The sequence below is a fragment of the Lithobates pipiens genome, unplaced genomic scaffold (genome assembly GCF_037356315.1).
Source record: "Lithobates pipiens isolate NorthernLeopardFrog02 unplaced genomic scaffold, aLitPip1_a1.2 Scaffold_10, whole genome shotgun sequence".
NCBI classification, from domain to species: Eukaryota; Metazoa; Chordata; class Amphibia; order Anura; family Ranidae; genus Lithobates; species Lithobates pipiens.
In genome coordinates, this window is record NW_027507686.1 from 196,908,374 (window position 1) to 196,930,176 (window position 21,803).

A 21,803-nucleotide genomic window follows, 5' to 3' on the forward strand; every position below is an offset into this window, starting at 1 on the left:
TATATGTATATATAATGTGTGTGTGTGTATACATGTATATATTATGTAGGGGGACTCTTTATTTTACTAACATTAATCACACCGTGTGTCAGTGTATTGAGCGGTTATAAATTATCACTGCTTAATAAAATGACATCTCTGTGTATCAGTGAATTTCTAGTACTGTAATCTCGTAAAGTCTCATGAGATTCCAGTATCAGGGGTGTTCTCTAGTGTTAGAAGCGTTTGTAGATCGCTTCACTCCTCCAAGGGTGAAGCGATCTACTCCGCTTCATAAACTGTCACATAGAGGAGAAAGATCTCCTCTGTGAATGCTGGAGAATTAAGCAGCGAATAGATTTCACTGCTTCATAAAAGGACACATAATTACTAACGCATGTTGGCTATCCATAGAAATGCTTATGAGTTTATAACATGTATATTTTCACAAGTATAATATATATATATATATATATATATATATATATATATATATATATATATATATATATATACAATTGAAATAATTCTGTAAGATCTAATACATTCATTAATTTGTTAATATTTGTTAATAATGAATATTAGATATTAGTTAAAAGAAAACTTTCTAACATTTTGCTCTCAAAATGATTGATTAAACAATCTTAATAATTTTCTTATCTAAATCCATTTACAACTGCATCTCATCCGTATCCATTAGACATGGGCACCATCAAAAAAATGTGTTTTGTTTCGTTCCGTATTAAAAAAAACATATTTCGTAATTCGTGTCCGAAATTCAATTCGGATTTGTATGAAATATGAATTTTCGTTAGATTTGTAAACTTTTCGTTAAAATAACGAAAGTTTGTTATGTTTAATTTATCATTATGGAGAGCTCCCGCCACCCCTGTGCTGTGCTGACTTCCTGGTTTTTTTAACCTTTAGTTTTGTTAACTTTTCGTAAAAATAACAAATGTTCGTTATGAGGAATTTATCAATATGAGGGGTTCCCACCATCCCTGTGCTGTGCTGACTTCCTAGGGTTTTAGCGTTTAGGTTTGTTAACTTTTCGTAACAATTACAAATTTTCGTTATGAATTTGAGTCCGAAATTAGTAAACAAAATTTAATATTTCGTACAGAATTGGTATGCATAAAAATTCATATTTCAGATTCGTATGAATATACGTATTTCCAGAAATTCGTACGAATTTTCGATTCATATGAAACTAATCAAACATGTCTAGTATCCATACATACTTTAGATCCTAAGATAATTGACTTGAATATATTTTCAATTTTGATTCTATATAGGAAAAATTTAATTATTAAACATTTTGCTTCATGTACCATAAAAATATTTTACCCATGTTATTTTCTTTTTCTTTTACCAAATAATCAAGCCCCTTAATTTCATGAATGTAACATTGTAGTATGAAACTTTGACATATGGATGTCACTTCAAAAATATATGTTTCATACTTTATCTCCATATTATGTTTAGCATAAATCTATAATCCATACAACGTTTCAAATAATCTTTGTCAAAATGTGAACTAAAAATATGTTTCTTAACTTCAATTCATTCATATATGTGAGATGATTTAAAAAATAATTACATATTACAATGTAAATTTAGTCCTAACTTGTCTATATGACTTTAGAAAAAATGTACTGTTATCTTAATTAACAGCAGATGGTCTTAATCTTAAAGTGACTCTATTGTAAGGATGTTTAACCCTTTCAACTCTGAAAATACATTATATGTGATTGTAAAAATTGAGGTGTAAAAAATATCTCATCTTGATATGATAAGCATATATCACGTCACAAAAATGTATATATTAAAAAAAACGGCAATATATCTGATGGATAAATTATTTAATCAATAGTCAAAAATCAAAAGTCAATTGTTTTTAGAAGTTTCTCTCATTTTAGAGGTCTTGAGGTTTTTTTCTTCTTATTCTTCTTCCTGCACTCTGTAAAGTTGGAAAAACTTTATTGAACATTAAAAGACAACAATAATTATAACAAATTAATCTCTTGTGTCAAATATTCTCCCAGAACTGATATTCTTAATTCTTAAACTTCAAGGTTTTGTTTTCATCTGGAAGGTCTATAAATATAAAATTTCCTGAAACAGAATGCAGTATTATTATTTTGAACTTACTAATGCAAAATATACCTTAATTTACTAATTCATTTTACATACCACAATCCTAATATTTTATTATGACATGAAAGACATATTTTAGTAATAACATTTCTAATTACAATACTTTGCTCTATTTCTCTTAAACTGGTTTATACTCCCTATGCTATTATTCTGTGTATTTAAACTATAACAGGACACAATATGTCCTTTTTGTCATGATTTGAAACCTTGTTTTCACAAACAAAGAAAGGTTTCAAAACAACCCAGAAGACTGAAGAAAACTGTATCCATTCACGTCTCCTCTTTAAGATTTAGAGTAATGCGTGCTGTACTGTAATTTTTGGCATCTTACAATTCAGCATTTTCTGTAGAATTTTTGCTGAATAGCATAACCATTCTTTGGGTATCACATAGAAAGGTCCGCTGAATGAATCGTAATATTATTAACAATTACTGGCTCAGAGCCTCTCTCCGCACTTGTTCTAAAAATAACATTTACAGTTTTTCTGAAAACATTTGTACAAACATAATTTTGTGAATATAGCTGAGAATGTTCTGTTACCAAATATACCTGTATAGATAAATTGTAAAGTTTTAAAAATAGGCAATATTTGTCATATAATTCTCCTGAATTAATCATTTTTAGTGATAGGCCAGGTGTCTGTAATATGATCTTACTAGATCTCATGATCTTTTCTGTTACTTTGACTGCAAAATAAACACTTAACAATTGCTTTATATGTGGGTCAAAGGTCTTTTCCATATTTGTCAAACCTGGAGAAAAAAAAAATATTATTTTCTGTTTACCTTCTTTTAATTGAGACAAAATGACTGAAATCAAATTCTCAGATGCATCAGTATGCAAAACAGCAGGCATAGACAAACCAACTTTTATTGTATTCAATGAAGGAAGTTTCTGCAGATCCTTTTTCGACATCAAAACAACATCTTTTTGTCTCAAGAAATCAAATAATTGTTTAACTTTATCATCATATTTCTGTAAAAACTCTTTGCAACAATTTACTGTCTTTAACTGTATCTGTCCATGACTAATTTGCATATGACATCTACTTGGTTTTCCATTAACTGAACTGACCCTGTGTTTAGTTTTAGCCCTGATGTTTGTAACAGAGTAAATAACTCAGACAAAAGAGTGATGCCGCATACACAAGACCGGTTTTCCCATCACAATACACACCAACGTCCGATCATTAAGAATGCAATGACGTACAGCATGTATGACGGGACTAGAAAAAGGAAGTTCAATAGCCAGTAGCCAATAGCTTCTGTCTCGTACTTGCTTCAGATCATGCGTCGTTTTTGGTCCGTCGGAACAGCATACAGACGAGCGGTTTTCCCGATAGGAATTGGTCCAATCGGAAATATTTAAAACATGTTCTACTTCTAGGTCCGTCAGAATTTTCGCAAAAAACGTCCGATGAGGCATACACACAATCGGAATATACAATATACAATTACTTTTTATTTTGGACATTCCGCTCGTGTGTACAAGGCATAACATGTTCCTCTGTGCTCTATACTCTGTGTAGCCAACAAACAAACATTGTAGCAAAGTGTCATTTCTTCAGTGTTGTCACATGAAAAGATATAATAAAATATTTACAAAAATGTGAGGGGTGAACTCACTTTTGTGAGATACTGTATATATATATATATATATATATATATATATATATATATATATATATATATATATATATATATATATATATATACACCAAATACACTGCCACTAACTGAATAACCTGCATGCTTAATCTAATTCAAGCTATCTCTCTGTCCACGTCAACAACATTATACACGGCTGCCGTGTATGCAGCCTTATATATTGTGGGGTGAGGACTTAGTACCCCTGAGGCATGATAATTATGGCTCTCTCAGCGCGCTGTGATTGGCCAAAGCATGCAGGTCAGGTGCATGCTTTGGCCAATCATCATACAGCAATGTACTGAGATCTCGTAGTGCATTATGGGGCATTCTGCGGTGCTCAAATTTCCCTTGAACGCCTCATAATGTTTGCTGTTCTGTGAACGGGCGAACACTCGATGTTCGAGTCAAACTTATGTTCGACCCCAACATTGAGCTCATCCCTAGTTGTCTGTGTGCCCCTGTACAATGGTGGTAAGTGTGCTCCTTGTACAATGGTGGTCAGTGTACCCCCCGTACAACTGTAGTCTGTCTGTCCCCTGTAAACCAGGGATCAGTGTGCCCCCGGTACAATGTTGGTTAGTGTGGCACCTGTACAATAGTGGTCAGCATGCCTCCTGTACAATGGTGGTCAGTGTGCCCCAGTGTATACTGCTTGTTAGTGTGCCCATGTACAGTGGTGGTCTGGCTGCCCTCTGTATACTGGTGGTCAGTGTGTACAGAAATCATGAGGCCCCGTGTAGTTTACCTGACAGGACGCCCCTCCCACACTTAGTGTAACTGTACTAGTGTGTGCAATGTGTGGCTGCAGTATGTAGTATCAGCGCAGAGAAGTACATACAGAAAGTGCAGTGAGCAGTATGCCGTGTGGAGCAGTGAGCAGTAAGAAATTGTATCATTGTAAATAAAAGGTAAGGATTGCACTCAAAATAAAAGGGGAGTAGAAATAGGACCCAATGTGTCTTTGCCTTCATTGAAGGAAAAGGAACAGACTGCAGTTTAGCCTGATATAACTTTATTAGAACACTTAGTAGAAAAAAAATATTTATCATTGAAAGGAAAGCATAAACTATAGGAAGTTGCACATATTAAAAACTGACAACGTTGTCACTTAAAATGCATGCCCATGAACTCAGCCACATCCCAGTCATCCACACGTGTCAATGATCTCAAGTTATTATGTTTGACTTAATATATAAGGCTTACATATATTAGGCGAGGTGAGTTCCGGGGAACCTTGGTAGCACAAGTCGGTATCCGTATTGTGCTTAACCATGGACCTCAAGAATCCCTATATGCCTATAGAGCTGCTGCATTAAGCCTTTACAGTGTTGAAAAAAGCATTAGTCATCACAGACAAATAAATGAAATTCTGGATGGAAAGTATCCCTGCTAGTTGGTGAACAAGGCAGGTTTGATTCCTGGGTGTAGCACTGTCAATCATAGAGATAGTAGAATAGTAATATTCAGCATGCTGTGATGTAAGTATGTGACTTGAGTCAAGGAGAAACAATAGATCCACAATAAGCCTGTTAGTCATTCAGCACCATGTCTTCATGAAACATTAAGGATAGCACCGCATATAAGTTGGATAGGAAAATATAGTCAGCTGAGTCAAATCACAGAGCCTCAAAAATTATTCAGACTGTGATCGCTTGCTGGATATACCAGTTGAGAAGAGGCTCACTGTTTAGACGATATTAGATTGGTGCTCAATTGCAGCGACAAGGTGGTGAATCCAGAGTTCTTTGCAGGAGTCCACAGGTGTGCAGAATGCGAATCTCTGTATTCCTAGTCCTGGTGACTAGGGATGAGCCAAACACCCCCCCCCCCCCCCGGTTCGGTTCGCAGCAGAACATGCAAACAGGCAAAAAATTTGTTTGAAAACGCAAACACCATTAAAGTCTATGGGACACGAACATGAAAATTCAAAAGTGCTAATTTTAAAGGCTTATATGCATGGTATTGTCAAAAAAAAAGTCTTTGGGGACCCTGGTCCTGCCCCAGGGACATGTATCAATGTAAAAAAAGTTTTAAAAACTGACGTTTTTTTTTTCGGGAGCAGTGATTTTAATAATGTTTAGTGAAACCATAAAAGTGAAATATTCCTGTGGCGGAATCCCATGCGTTTTTTTTTCTTGTTTACTTCCAGTTTTCAGTTGTCCCGGGATTTCCAGTTTGCGGAGATAGGATAAGGGCTAAAGAGTGATGAAAAGTCCAGGCTGGCTATCGGCAGAGGGCATGTGTAGGCGCACACACTGACATGTTTCACCCACTTGTAATGAGGGTTTCTTCAGGGTGAATTGATTGCTTGGACAGAATCCTTTTGTGGGCATTCAGAGTGACACTCAGGGAATTACTTCCTGTTACATCACTTCCTGCCTAGACATGGTCATGTTAACCCCATAGGGAATTCAGACTGCTGTAAGGAAATAGTGTTTTTACACTGCTGCCATCTTGTGGCAGTATATGACTATTGCAGTTCATAGTATATAATCATCGATGTATAAGGTAAATCACTATTCAAAAGTTGACATTATATGCTTTTAATCACATCTATTAAATTCAGTAGAAGTTGTATTAAGATGTGAATGTAAAGCTGTATACAGATAGACACATTTGTACAAGCTGAGGCTTAGTACGATATTTTGACAATCGTTCAATTCAGTGGTGATCAACTCACGGAGTCAGGAATACCTGTAAATTCAGCTCAGTGTTTAACCCATTCGGCGCGAGCGTCCCCAGCCGACCACTCCTTTTCTTTTTGAAGAAGTACCAGGTCGAAGTCATCTCTTCTTAATGGAAGTTTTAAGGCATATAATCCCTTAAAATGCTTTAACACTTCCATTAAGAAGAGGTGACTTCCATTAAGAAGAGCTGACTATATTTTCCTATCCAACTTATATGAGGTGTTATCTTTAATGTTTCATGGAAACATGGTGCTGAATGACTAACAGGCTTGTTATGAATCTATTGTTTCTCCTTGACTCAAGTCACATACTTACATCACAGCGTGCTGCATTTTACTATTCTACTATCTCTATGGTTGACAGTGCTACACCTAGGAATCAAACCTGCCTTGTTCACTAACTAGCAGGGATACTTTCCAAACAGAATTGCATGTATTTGTCTGTGATGACTAATGCTTTATTTCAGCACTGTAAAGACTTAATGCAGCAGCTCTATAGGCATATATGAAGTCTGGAGGTCCATGGTTAAGCACAATACGGATACCGACATGTGCTACCAAGGTTTCCCGCAACTCACCTCGCCTAAAACATGTAAGCATTATATATTAAGTCACACTTAATAACTTGAGATCACTGACACGTGTGGGTGACTGGGATATGGCTGAGCTCATGGGCATGCGTTTTTAAGTGACAACGTTGTCAGTTTTTAATATGTGCAATTTCCTATTGTTTATGCTTTTCTTTCAAAAATAAACATTTTTTTCTACTAAGTGTTCTAATAAAGTTATATCAGGTTATTGTTATTGCTTTTGTTCCTTTTCCTTCATTGAAGGCAAGAGCACCTTGGGTCCTATTCCCACTCCCCTTTTATTTTGACTACTTCTCCTGTTTTGAAAAGGAACACGACCCTATTAGGTGAGCCGGTAACCTGTTACCTGAATTGACCAATGATACTGGTCATCAGGACCCACCAATTGTGTTTTTTTTTTTAAGGATTGCACTCACTTGGTGGAGGTTACTAGTGTGCGTGTCATCCTTGGAGATGCAGGCATCAGTGGACCAGTATCCATTGGGTTGGACTCTCCACAAAGATGGCGTCAGCACTTCGGGGGCATGGTTATCCATTTCAGAGCTCTACCCCTTTTTGTCAAACCATTCACAATAGACCCCCCAGCACCCCCATGCAAACATGCTGTCAGGAGGTAGGATCAAGATGAAAAGAGAGATGACCTTCTAAGTTTGGTGCTGCTCTTTCACTGTCTAATCAACAGACTGGAGGCGCGGACATTATATCAATGCATTCCTTTTATGTAACATTGAAAGAGATGCCATTCTTGTGTTTGCTCTGTGTGACAGGGTAGTGCAAATCTTAGAATGTGGTTGTGGTACAGACACATCAATTGGCACTTAAAACAGCTCCCATATACTGCAGGGATGTGCAGGCAGGGTAGGCAGGTGAGGCAGAGCCATGAGCCATGAACATTAAAAAAAAATTGAGTTTCGAGGGTCGTAGCTCGGCGATCTGAGGTCAGAGACCCCAAATTTGGGGGTAGGTAGCCTAAGTCTAGGACCTATGGTTCCAAAGATATAGGGCTCCTTGTGTAGCCTGTCAGATGTTACATGCAGAGCAGACAGTTTAAATACAAGCTGGAACATTCTGCAGCAGACTTAATGGTTGAGCTCACAGCGTCTCTCACTTCTTGTCAGAAGAACTGAGCTCAATGGATAGGTTGGAGTATTGGACCGATGGTAACGTACCATTAGCCCCAACTGTCCAATAAATATGCTACGGTGGAGGCACGCCTCTCACTGCAGTGTCATAGAAGCGGCATATTTCTAAAAGAAAAATGCTCCCTTCCAGCCCAGCCATCTCAACTACAAGGAAATAACATGGGTTTATATACTAGTGAAAACAGCACTAGCAAATGTAACAAACATGCGAAAATAAATAGAAACTCATGTCAATAGCCAAACATGTGAACGTGAAAGGAAATAGGTGAAGGCTCATGTCAATGACCACAATATCTGACAATAGTTAGCATTTAAATGAGTCCAACGAAGATAAAGTGCATACAATATGTCCAACGTTGATAAAGTGCATATAATGCATCCCCCTTCTTAGACCGCACTCACCAAACAAGCAAAACCTTCCAGTCCAAAATCAGGCAAATTAATGAACTGATGATGTGGGAAGTTCCAACCAGAGAAAGAGAGAACGTTCAGTTCATTTATTTCCCTGATTTTAGACTGGAAGGTTTTGCTTGTTTGGTGAGTGCGGTCTAAGAAGGGGGACGCATTGTATGCACTTTATCTACTTTGGACACATTATATGCACATGATCTATGTTGGACTCATTTAAATGCTAACTATTGTCGATATTTGTAGTTATTGACATGAGCCTTCACCTATTTTCTTTCACAGTCACATGTTTGGCTATTGATATGAGTTTCTATTTATTTTCACAGGTATGTTACATTTGCTAGCGCTGTTTTCACTAGTATATCAATTTTTGAAGTTTAGTACTTTATTTTAGCAGCAGCTGCAACAATTCACATTTATTTACTATTCTTTATGTATTCACATTAATCCAGAGCCAGTTTTTTTGTTTTATATAACATGGGTATAAGATTTATATAAGGTATAAGATTTACCCACAATCCCATGTTTTTTTTACACAGTTAAGAGGGAGAATGAGAATCTGCTGCTGTTGAAAAGATACTATTATAATCAAACTAAATTGTATATTATTATGCTATATGTTAAAACATAACAATTTATTATTTATCTATTTACTGTTGAAATTACTGGTTTGAGTTATAACTTCAAACTTCAGTAATTTCTAAGTTAAGCCACCTGCTTGAGTACAGCTTTTGAAAATATAGTAAGTTATCTTAAAAACAATATATAATAATTATTTGTATATTACTTATAGTAATTAACCCATTGCTACTTTCATGAATATAAGAAAAAAAACACTAAAGCCCCATACACACTATCAGTTTTTCTGCTGACTTTTTCCTTCAGATTTACCAAAACCATATAATATGAGGTCAAACCTTAGGAGTTTCCATTTGTTTGCAATCAGGCAGGCCCTTGTACTACATGGTTTTGGTAAATCTAAAGGAAAAACTCAGCAGAAAAACTGATAGTGTGTATGGGGCTTAACAATAACCAGATTTTTGTATAATGTGAAAGATGATGTTACACCAAGTAAATAGATACCTAACATGTCACGCTTTAAAATTGTGCACACTTGTGGAATGGTGCCAAACTTCAGTACTTAAAAATCTCCATAGGCGTCGCTTAATTTTTTTTTACAGATTACGAGTTACAGAGGGGGTCTAGAGCTAGAATTATTGCTCTCACTCTCATGATCGCTGAGTATGTAACCTGCTGTGTGTGTCTGGCTCTGATACTAGCCAGAGCCTCACTAGCCACTGACCTCACCACACATCCCTGATTAGTGATGGACGAACTTCCGATGGGACGTTTCGCGAACGCGGACAGCTAACGCGGCCGATAGTTCGCGAACCGGAACGTTCGTGGCGGGCCCCATTGACTTCAATGGGAGGCGAACTTCGCAAACCTACAGGTCAAATTTGCAGCCACAAAATAATTAATAGCTGTGCAAACATAGTCCCACCGCATGGCCAATGACATAACACATGTATGAGGTGAATCTGGGATCGACAACTACAAGCATTCTTTTTTATATGGGAAATTGTTGTGACAATTCAGGACTGTGGAGCGCATGAAGGCAATGGAGGAGAGGGAAGGTCAGGGACCAGGGTAGGCAAAGAAGAGGGTGCAGGAGATGATCACCAGCAGCGTGACATACAGCAATGACACCTGCACCGTGATAGAGTCATCTGACACCAGCACCGTGATAGAGAGCACTGACATCAGCAGCGTGACATACAGCAATGACACCTGCACCGTGATAGAGTCATCTGACAACAGCACCGTGATAGAGAGCACTGACATCAGCAGCGTGACATAAAGCACTAACACCAGCACCGTGATATACAGCACTGACAGCAGAACCATGATAGAGAGCACTGACATCAGCAGCGTGACATAAAGCACTAACACCAGCACCGTGATATACAGCACTGACAGCAGCACCGTGATAGAGAGCACTGACATCAGCACCGTGATATACATCACTGACACCTGCACCGTAAGCAGCCCCAGGAGGAAGTCAGCATAGCACAGGGATGGTGGGAGCCCCTCATAATGAGCATAGCACAGGGATGGTGGGAGCCCCTCATAATGAGCATAGCACAGGGATGGTGGGAGCCCCTCATAATGAGCATAGCACAGGGATGGTGTGAGCCCCTCATAATAAGCAGCCACAGGAGGAAGTCAGCACAGCACAGGGATGGTGGGAGCCCCTCATAATAAGCAGCCCCAGGAGGAAGTCAGCACAGCACAGGGATGGTGGGAGGCTGGGAGCCCCTCATAATAAGCAGCCTCAGGAGGAAGTCAGCACAGCACAGGGATGGTGGGAGCCCCTCATAATGAGCATAGCACAGGGATGGTGGGAGCCCCTCATAATATGCACAGCAGAGGTACAGCCCCAGGAGGATGTCAGCACAGCACAGGGATGATGGCAGCCCCTCATAATAAGCAGACCCAGTAGAAATATGACACCGCTCAAGACAGAATTCAGAGAGTAGTGGTTAATGATTCTTACTCTGAATGGTCTAAGGTTATCAGTGGTGTACCCCAAGGTTCAGTGCTGGGACCCTTACTTTTTAACATCTTTATAAATGATATTGGGTCTGGGATCAAAAGTAAAATTTCTTTCTTTGCAGATGACACCAAGATATGCAGTGGAATAACGTCCTTACAGGATTTCTCCAATTTACAAGCCGACCTCAATGCTCTGTCTAATTGGGCGACTATGTGGCAGATGAGGTTTAATGTTGATAAATGTAAAGTTATGCATTTGGGGGCTAAGAATATGCATGCATCATACATGCTAGGGGGAGTACAACTGGGGGAATCCATAGTGGAGAAGGATCTGGGGGTTTTGGTAGACCATAAGCTCAATAACAACATGCAATGCCAAGCTGCTGTTTCCAAAGCGAGCAAAGTCCTTTCTTGTATTAAGAGAGGTATGGACTCCAGAGAGAGAGATATAATTTTGCCCCTGTTCAAATCATTAGTAAGACCTCACCTGGAATATGCAGTTCAGTTTTGGGCACCAGTTCTCAAAAAAGGATATCGGGGAACTGGAGAAAGTGCAGAGAAGGGCAACCAAACTGATAAGAGGCATGGAGGAGCTCAGCTATGAGGAGAGATTAGAGGAACTAAATGTATTCACTCTTGAGAAGAGGAGAATAAGGGGGGATATGATCAACATGTTCAAATATATTAGGGGTCCATATAGTGAACTTGATGTTGAGTTGTTCTCTGTACGGTCAACCCAGAGGACACGGGGGCACTCTTTACGTCTAGAGGAAAAGAGATTTCATCTTCAAGTACGGAAAGGTTTCTTCACAGTTAGAGCTGTGAAAATGTGGAATATAATTCCGCCAGAGGTGGTTCTGGCCAGCTCAGTAGATTGCTTTAAGAAAGGCCTGGATACTTTCCTGATGGTACATAATATAACTAGGTACTAGCATAGGTAAAGTTGATCCAGGGAAAATCCGATTGCCTCTTGGGGGATCAGGAAGGAATTTTTTTCCCCCTGCTGTAGCAAATTGGAGCATGCTCTGCTGGGGGTTTTTTCGCCTTCCTCTGGATCAATTGTGGGCATAAAATTGGGTATTTGGATTGTACGATTATTTTTTTTATTTTATTTATTTGTTTTTAAGGTTGAACTGGATGGACTTGTGTCTTTTTTCAACCTGACTAACTATGTAACTATGTAACTATGTAACCTCTTCAAAGAGGAGGGTACGGGCATATAGTACGGTGTGCTTTTTTTGGACAAGGAAGTGAGCCAAATGAGCCAAATGAAGTCTGTGTGCTCGATTAAAAAAATTGTTTATAGACATATACATGGTCTACTGGTCACATGTGTTGAATTCCTCCGAGATCCATGCCTCATTCATTTTTAGAAATGTGAGGTAGTTAACACTGTCGTGAGCTAGGCGAGTACACTTATTGGTCACGATTCCCCCCTGCTGCGCTGAACGTCCTTTCGGACAGGACACTGGATGAGGGGCAAGCCAACAGTTCGATTGCAAATTGGGCAAGCTCTGGCCAGAGGTCAAGCCTGCCCACCCAGTAGTCCAGGGGTTCATCACTCCTCAGAGCGTCCACATCAGCCGTTAACCCGATGTAGTCGGACACCTGACGGTCTAGGCGTTCCCTGATGCTGGATCCGGATGACACCTGTCGATGGGTTGGCTGAAAGAATGACCTCATATCCGAAGTCACCAACACATCTTCAAACCGGCCTCTTCTTGCAGGCGCTGTTGGATTGGTATCCGCAACTCCTTCTCTGGGAGTGGGAATTGCTCCTCTGCCAGCGCACGCAAAAGCAGAATGCGGCATTTCTCGAAGCAAGGCCTGGAAGTGCTCCATTCTGCCAGCCCTCTGTGACGGCGGTAACATTTCTGCCATTTTGTGTTTGTACGTTGCCACCCAGTACTGTTCCTTGACCCTTATGCTTTTTATAAGGGGGTCCCTATTAAAACACTGGAGCATGAAGGCCCCCATTTGCACTAAAGTGGAAGCGGTGTGGTGGCCTGGCTCCTGCTCATCATCCAGGATAATGTCGTCCTCTTCATTCTCCTCTCCCCATCCACGCACAACAGGGGTCCCAGAAAGGTTTAAAGCATGCTCTTCTTGCTCCTCCTCATCCGCCCCGGCACCATCCTCCTCTGACTCCTCTTCAGACTCCTGTTGTTCACTTGTCTCAGATAGAGTAGCCCCCCCTGGGAATTCATCCAGCATTGCGACTTCCTCATCTTCCCGCTCCTGCTCCTCCACAGCTTGATCAATGACACGATGCAATGCACGCTCCATAAAGAAGGCATAAGGTACCATGTCACTGATGGCGCCATGGCTGCGACTGACCAGTTTGGTGATCTCCTCAAATGGCCGCAGAAGTCTGCATGCGTCACGCATGAGCAGCCACTGGCACGGTGAAAAAAAAACCAGCTCCCCAGAACCTGTTCTGCCGCAGAGTTCATACAGGTAGACGTTAACTGCACGTTTCTGTTGGAGCAGCCTATCAAGCATATAGAAGGTTGAGTTCCATCGCGTCGGGCAATCGCAAATAAGACGTCAGACCGGCAGATTGTGTCGCCGCTGAATGTCAGCAAGGCGAGCCATGGCCGTGTAAGATCTTCTGAAATGGGCCGAGATTTTCCTTGCCTGCCGCAAGATGTCCTGGACCCCAGGGTATTTGACAAGGAATTGCTGCACGACATAGTTTAAGACGTGTGCCATGCATGGCACGTGCGTGATTTTGCCCTGTTTCAATGCGCTAAGCAGATTGGCACCGTTGTCACACACCACTTTACCAACTGTCAAATTGAGCAGTGTTAGCCACTGATTTGCCTGTGAACGCAAAGCTGAAAGGAGTGCCGGGCCAGTGTGGCTCTTGGCTTCCAGGCACAACAGACACAGCACGGCATGGCAACGTCTCACCTGGCATGTCAAATAGGTTCTGGGGAGCTTGGGCGGCGCAGCGGAAGAGACGCTAGCAGCGGAAAAGGAGGAGTCCGCCGAGGAGGAGAGGGAGGAGGATGGAGTAGGAGGAGGAGGAGAAGAAGGGCCAGGCCTGCATGCAATCCGTGGCGGTAAAACCAAATCTACACGGGTTCCACGGGTTACATGCTTGACAGCCCTCAGAAGGTTCACCCAGTGGGCAGTAAAAGTGATACACCTTCCCTGCCCGTGTTTGCTAGACCACGTGTCTGTGGTCAGATGTATCTTGGCACCGACACTGTGTGCCAGAGATACATTCACTTGCCGCTGAACATGGCCATATAGCTCTGGGATGCCCTTCTCTGAGAAATACTTCCTTCCTGGGACCTTCCATTGTGGTGTTCCAATGGCCACAAATTTGCGAAAGGCCTCCGAGTCCACCAGTTTATATGGCAGTAGTTGGCGGGCTATGAGTTCTGACAAGCCAGCTGTCAACCGTTGGGCAAGAGGGTTATCTCCGGCGTCATCATTTTTTTACGCTCGAACATTAGGCCCACGGAAGCCTGCCTTTTTGCAGAAAAACGTGAGCTTGGCGTGATGGAAGGTGGAGTGGAGGACAATTGTGAGGAGAGAGGAGAAGGAGAAGTAGAAGACGAGGCTGGACGGTGAGAGCCTGGAGTGTGGCTTTGTATGTTCCGTTGCTCCCACTGGGCTCGGTGATGGCTGCTCATGTGCCTTCTTAAGGCGGTCATCCCTAGGTGAGTGTTGGGCTTACCGCGACTAATGCGTTGACTGCAAAGATTGCAGATGGCAACGCTATTGTCAGCAGCGGACACGTTAAAAAAAGCCCCCACTGCGGAGCCATGTGCCGGTGTCCTGGGAGCGCCAGATGTGACCGTACATGGTCGATGACTCGCTCCTGATACATTTGCAGTCTGCTTTGTCCCTCCTGTGCAATGTAAGTTATTCCTGCTTCTCCTCCCTATCTGCTGGTCCATATCTCCCTCTGAACTCCCCTCCTCTTCCTCTCTTCTGGGCACCCAGGTGACATCACTAGACACGTCATCATCAACGTCACCTTGCCCACCGCTATAAGTAGAGATCTCAGAGTAGGCAGCAACACCGGGGACCAACCTCCTCCTTGGGCTGATCTGGGTACTGTCATCAGACTGCTGAGTAGCGGTTGTTGCTACCTCCTCTTCCTGATCCAATACCAAGAGTGGCTGTGCATCAGAAATGTCTTCTTGATATGGATCGGAAAATAAACACAGCAACCTCTCCCTATAGTGACAGAAGAAAGAATGTAAAATGGCCGCCGGATTGGGTGTATTTATAAGTTAGGGGGAATGTCCAAGTGTACATGTGCTGTAATGTCTCAATTGCCTGTCCTGTACCCCATGATGGATGTGTCATCATAGGTCAAAGTTCTTTTACACAGTAAAAACACGGAAGTCCGCCGGGCGAACGGCGACAATAGTCCGCCGATCGGGCGAATCGCGAACAGCCGAAATTCGTGCGAAACGACTGCCGGGAGCGAACCGTTCGGCCATCACTATCCCTGATATACTGTATGTATTTTTTGGGGGGTTTTTTTTAGCTCTTTTCCTGGAGTTCATCTTTAACAGATCTATGTGCCTGTAAAATCTGGTAATACTGTGTGAGTAAAATTCAGAATGACCATACCTGTCCATTGCTAGGCCTCATTACAGGCTCATTCACACATGAGGTTGAGGGGCAGTAAAACCAGATGTTTGAGCCTTGCTTATACCGCTTCCTAACATATACCCTCTTTAGTTGCAGAAGCAGTGGCCAGTGATGTACACATGCCACGACCATGATGCTTTTTGCCCACAGTAGGAATTATACCCTCTGTCGCTTTCAGTGAGTGCTGGCAAAAGGCTGCACCCTAGAGCGGTGATCGAGGTGTTAAAGTAGGTAGTGAGAAGGTGATGCAATGCCTCCTCAGCACCTGTTAAATGCACTCCGAAGAGTCATCTGAATGCAAAGTGCTCTTCAGAGATGAAAGTACGTCTGAATGAGTCATTAAAGAGTAACTCCAATTTTGTTGAGAAAAAAGCATCAACCTCTGGTTGATCTATGTATATTGAAGGGATTTTGACAAACTTTGTTGCAAATTCCTGCTTTTGTTATTCTGAAGAAATAGCAGTTTGTGTCCATGTGTAAGTCTGAACGGGAGTAATTTCATAATTTATCAATCAGCTGCAGCATATGCAGGCTCTAATGATGAAAATTGCAGGGTCTGCATCCCTTTGGATGTGATTTTCCTTTGGAAAGCACTATATGGCCACATGGTTTGACCAATTCCCTATATTTTTGACTATGTTCAGGTGTTTTAAATAGCCTTGCAGGATTTAAATGTCATTTTTGTACGTGTGCACTGTAATCTTTTGTTCTCTTTGGGAGTATCTCACCAAAAATTACAATTTTGTAGCAGGGGATGACAAAAATCTGACTTGTATCTTAGTGCAGACTTCTGGGAAAATCAGTAAGCCAATCACAGAAGCAGAACATTTCTGGGGAGCGTTCTGTATGTCATCTGTGTACAGAATGTCTCCAGGTAGCTATATTGCATTGCATTTTACAGAAAATCATAGTGCTACAGATTCTAAAGGAAAGGTAATTTTAATAGTAACATTCAATTACAATATGACTTGTCTCACAATTGTATGTGCTATATTATTTTATTATCTGTTTTTTCCTTCTCCATTAAAGTGGTGTTACCCTTTAACCACTTGCCGACCTCGCTATAGCTGAATTACGGCTACAGCGTGGATGGTTAGTTCTGGGAGGCTGTCATATGATGGTCTTCTGTGATCGCACCTGCCGCATGCGCGCTCTGTGATTGTAGTGTCCCAAGAACACTGCTGATCACAGATTGAGGTAAAGAGCTCTTTATCTCTTTAAAATGTGATCAGCTGTGTCTAATCACAGCTGATCATGGATGTAAATAGAAGCCGGTAATTGGCACTCCTCTACTCATAATGACATCATTAGCATCGGAGAAGAGAGCCGGTAACTCGCTTCTCTAAAAGGGACATGCACAATGATAATCAGGGCACTGATTATTAGTGCCCTGAATATCAGCGCAGTCCCAACAGTGCCCACCAGTGCTGCCAATGTGTGCCCATCGGTGCTGCCAATCAGTGCTTATCAGTGCCACCTATTAGTACTGCTGATCAGTGTCACTTATCAGTGCGCATCAGTGCCACCTATCAGTGCCCATCAGTGCCACCTATTAGCGCCCACCAGTGTCACGTATCAGCGCAGCCTCATCAGTGCCCACCCATACCTCCTCATCAGTACTAACCAGTGCCATCTCATCATTGCCTATCAGTGCAGTCTATCAATGCCTCTTAGTGCAGCCTCATGAGCGTGCATTAGTGAAGGAGAAAAATTACCTGTTTCCAAAATGTTATAACAAAGTATGAAAAAATAAAAATTAAAAAAATTTAAAAAATACAGTGGTGAGTAAATACCACCAAAACAAAGCTCTATTTTTGTAAAAAAAAAAAAAAATGTTTTATGGGTAGAGTGTTACATGACTGTGCAATGGTCATTCAAGGTGTGACAGCGCTAAAAGCTGAAAATTGGCCTGGGCAGGAAGGGGGTGGAAATGTAAGCAAGTGGTTAAGGCAAGTGTCCTATTGATGTTTCTAAATGGAAGATTCCCAACATTCCATTGTAGAAATCTATACAATGGTGGATCAATATTACAAACAATCTCTATGAAATGAATCACATCAGGGACTCAATTAATTTCTTATGAAATGATGGAAATAGGAGGGAATTAGTCACTTAACATTTGTTGAAAAGGTGACAGGTCTTGTAAGGAACATGCCAGTAAATGAGCAACTGTCAAGCTGAAAAGCTTTAATTACTGGTCCTGTTAGTTCCCACTACCAAGCCATGTCATTTTATTTTAATCTTACAATGTTCTCATGCTAGAAATGTTAATTGAAACAAGATGAATAATATAAGAACTGCCAGAACAATATGCAATATATAAGCTAGATATTATGTAGGATTTGCAGGGATTTTGTTTTACTAGTAAGGCCTCATGTACACTGGACAGTAAAATAACATTATAAAACCCCAGTAGCTTTGCAGTGAGATTCTCAACGTTTTTCAACATTTTTGCAATAGCGTTTTCTTAGCGCTTATTAGTGTTTTTTAACAATTTTCCACCTTAGCGTTTTTTTAGCATTTTTTTCAATGGATCAAAAACATCAAAGAACACTGGCGAGTCACGTTTTTGAGATTTTATCAGCATTTTTTTTTTCTTTACGTTAGAGCATTTTTACAGCTGAAAACAGCTGAAAAACTCCTCTCAGAACCCCTTTTGGGTTTTGTTTAAAGCCAAAAAATGCCCCAGCCAAAAACTGCTGATAACAGCCTATGTGTGCATGGACACATAGAATAACATGATGGGGAGTTTATTAACTGTGGAAAAGAGTGTGCATGAGGCCTAAGATTTAATAGTATCACACTGTATCAATGACAAAAGACTACGCAAAAAAGTCATTATAAGTTATTACCATTCTCAGAATGTACATATAATTCAAAAAGAACTATACTAAATATAATTTACATAAAAAATGACCACTGTACATTATCCCAGAGTAAACACAGGAAAACAAACAATTTCCAATTAATGAAAGATAATTAGTGTCCAATGGACCCCATGTGGGAGAATTCAAGTATATTTAACCGCTTCCTGCCCGCCCTATAGCCGAATGCCGGCCTTCGGGCGGGCGGCTTCCCGTGCCTGGCCGTCCCTGGACGGCCTGGTGTTTACTTCCGCAATGCGCGCCGCCGCGGGCGTGCATCGCGGAAGTTCTGTGTTTGCCGTGTCCCCCGGGGACAGGCAAACACAGATCGCTGTAAACGGCCAATCACAGCGGCCGTTTACAGCGTGATCGGCGTGTCCAATGGGAGATGATCTCATATGTAAACATATGAGATCATCTCTCAGCGCCGCTCTCCCTCCTCACACAGACAGCGTGTGAGAGGGGAGAGAAGAACGGCTGCAGCAGCCGTCAGTGTAAAAAAGTAAAAAAAAAAAAAAAAAAGTAAAAAAAAAGTTTAATAAAAAGTGCCATCCTCCCCCAGAGCCATCCTCCCCCAGTGCCACCCCCCCCCCAGTGCCATGCCCCCCCCAGTGCCATCCTGCCCCAGTGCCATCCTGCCCCAGTGCCATCCTGCCCCAGTGCCATCCGCCCCAGTGCCATCCGCCCCAGTGCCATCCTGCCCCAGTGCCATCCGCCCCAGTGCCATCCGCCCCAGTGCCATCCACCCCAGTGCAATCCACCCCACCCCAGTGCCACCTGCCCGCAGTGCTATCTGTCCCCAGTGCCACCTGTTGTCAGTGCCATTTGTCCCCAGTGCCATCTGTCATCAGTGCCACGTATAAGTGGCATCTGTCATCAGTGCCACGTGTTATTAGTGCCACATAGTGCCATCTGTCATCAGTGCCACGTATTAGTGCCATCTGTCATCAGTGCCACGTATCAGTGCCATTTGTCATCAGTGCCACCTGTCAGTGTCACGTGCCATCTGTTGTCAGTGTCACGTGTCATCAATGCCACTTATCAGTGCCATCTGTCATCAGTGTCACGTGTCATTGGTGCCACGTATTAGTGCCATCTGTCACCGGTGGCACGTATTAGTGCCACGTATTAGTGCCACATGTCATCAGTGCCACGTATTAGTGCCACGTGTCATCAGTGCCACATATTAGTGCCACGTGTCATCAGTGCCACGTATTAGTGCCACGTGTCATCAGTGCCACGTATTAGTGCCACGTGTCATCAGTGCCACATATTAGTGTCATCTGTCATCAGTGCCACGTGTCATCAGTGCCACGTATAAGTGTCATCATTGCCACGTATCAGTGCCATCTGTCATCAGTGTCACGTGTCATTGTCCTGGTATTTCAAAAGTGTAATAAGTAGTCAACAAGTTAGATGTGTAATTTATGCTCCTAGAACACGTGATGGCGCTCCCTGCATGTTGGGCCTCTCTATGTGGCCAGGCTGCGAAAAAGTCCCACACATGTGGTATTGTAATACTCAGGAGGAGTAGCAGAATTTTTTGGGGGGTGTCATTTGTGGTATACACATGCCACGTGAGAGAAATAACCTATTACAATGACAATTTTGTGGAGAAAAATAAAGAAAATGAAAAATCTTCATTTTGCAAAGAATTGTGGGAAAAAAATGACAACATCAAAAAGCTCACCATGCCTCTTACTAAATACCTTGGAATGTCTACTTTCCAAAAAGGGGTCATTTGGGGGGTATTTGTACTTTCCTGACTTGTTTGGGTCACAAGAAGCGAGATAGGCCACCAGTACATCAGATGTGATCAATTTTGTGCGATTCGCACCACAGCTTGTAGACTCTCTAACTTTCACAAAGACCAAATAATATCCACTAATTTGGGTTATTTTTACCAAAGATATGTAGCAGTATAAATTGTGGCCAAAATTTATGAAGAAAAATTAATAATTTGCATAATTCTGTCACAGAAACAAAGAAATATGCGTTTTTTTTCAAAATTGTCGGTCTTTTTTCATTTATAGCGCAAAAAATAAAAACCCCAGAGGTGATCAAATACCACCAAAAGAAAGCTCTATTTGTGGGAAAAAAAGGACACAAAATTCATTTGGGTACAGTGTTGCATGACTGAGTAATTGTCATTCAAAGTGTGAGAGCACCGAAAGCTGAAAATTGGTCTGGGCAGGAAGGGTGTTTAAGTGCCCAGTAAGCAAGTGGTTAAGAAGGTTGTACACTTCAGACATAAAATATAAACAAATCATATCCCTTTATAAAGTTCACTTTAGCCGAAGGACGACTACAGTGCGGCTCTGTTGTTTTGAGAGGGCATCCATGGACGTCCTCCCAGAACCACGCCCCTCCCTCACACTTTGCTGATTGCTGTGTCCTTCAGACATAGCCGGTCCCAGATCGTGGCAAAGGACGAATCACATCGGCCCTTTACCATGTTATCAGAGTGTCCAATCACAGCTGATCACAGTGTAAACAGACTTTCCAGCTATTGGCAGTACTTTCCTCACGCAATATTACAGCATGAGGAGAGCCAGTAACTGGCAATCCTGACAGGGAGCATGTACACACATAACCAGGGCACTGATTATCAGTGCAGTCCCATCAGTGCTAATCAATGCCCATCAATGATGCCTATCAGTGCCCATCAGTTCTGCCCATCGCTGTCTTTTTATCAGTGCCCCCTCATCAATGCCTTCTAATCAGTGCCCATCAGTGCTGCCTATCAGTGCCTATTAGTGCCCATCAGTCGCACCTATCAATGCCCATGAGTGCCGCCAATCATTGCCCATTAGTGCTGATTATCAGTGCCGCATATTAGTGCAGCCTCATTAGTACCCATCAATGCAGCCTCATCAGTGCACATCAGTGAAGGAGAAAAATTACTTCTTTGCTAAATTTCATAACAGAAACTAAAAAAAGTTGTTGTTTTTTCAAGATTTTCTGTCTGTTTTTGTTTGTTTATCAAAAAACAACCAAAAAAAACCCAGTGGTGATTAAATACCACCAAAAGAACGTCTCAAAATATGCTAAAAATGTCATATGGGTGCAGTGTTGCATGATTGCGCAATTGTCATTCAAAGTGTGACAGTACTGGAAGCTGAAAATTGGCCTGGTGAGGAACGGGGGTATAAGT